Raw genomic sequence first — 248 nt, 5'->3', positions numbered from 1 at the left:
GCTCTTTTTTATTGCTTTTCAATAAAAAGATCATGTTCTGCACTAGTTCATCTTACATTAATGGGAAAATATACATGCTTGATATAAAAAGTAGCAAAATCATTTCTGGGCTACCGAGCCAAAATATAAATTTTCCTTTGAAATAGGAATAATTCATTGAGACAAATAAATGCAACTGCTGACTTATTAAAAATGTAGATATATTTGCTTCAAATACTACATATAATGTAATAAAGTTTATTTTTTTA

Source organism: Tenrec ecaudatus, chromosome 15 (assembly GCF_050624435.1).
Source record: "Tenrec ecaudatus isolate mTenEca1 chromosome 15, mTenEca1.hap1, whole genome shotgun sequence".
NCBI lineage: Eukaryota > Metazoa > Chordata > Mammalia > Afrosoricida > Tenrecidae > Tenrec > Tenrec ecaudatus.
This window is presented reverse-complemented; position numbering follows the sequence as displayed.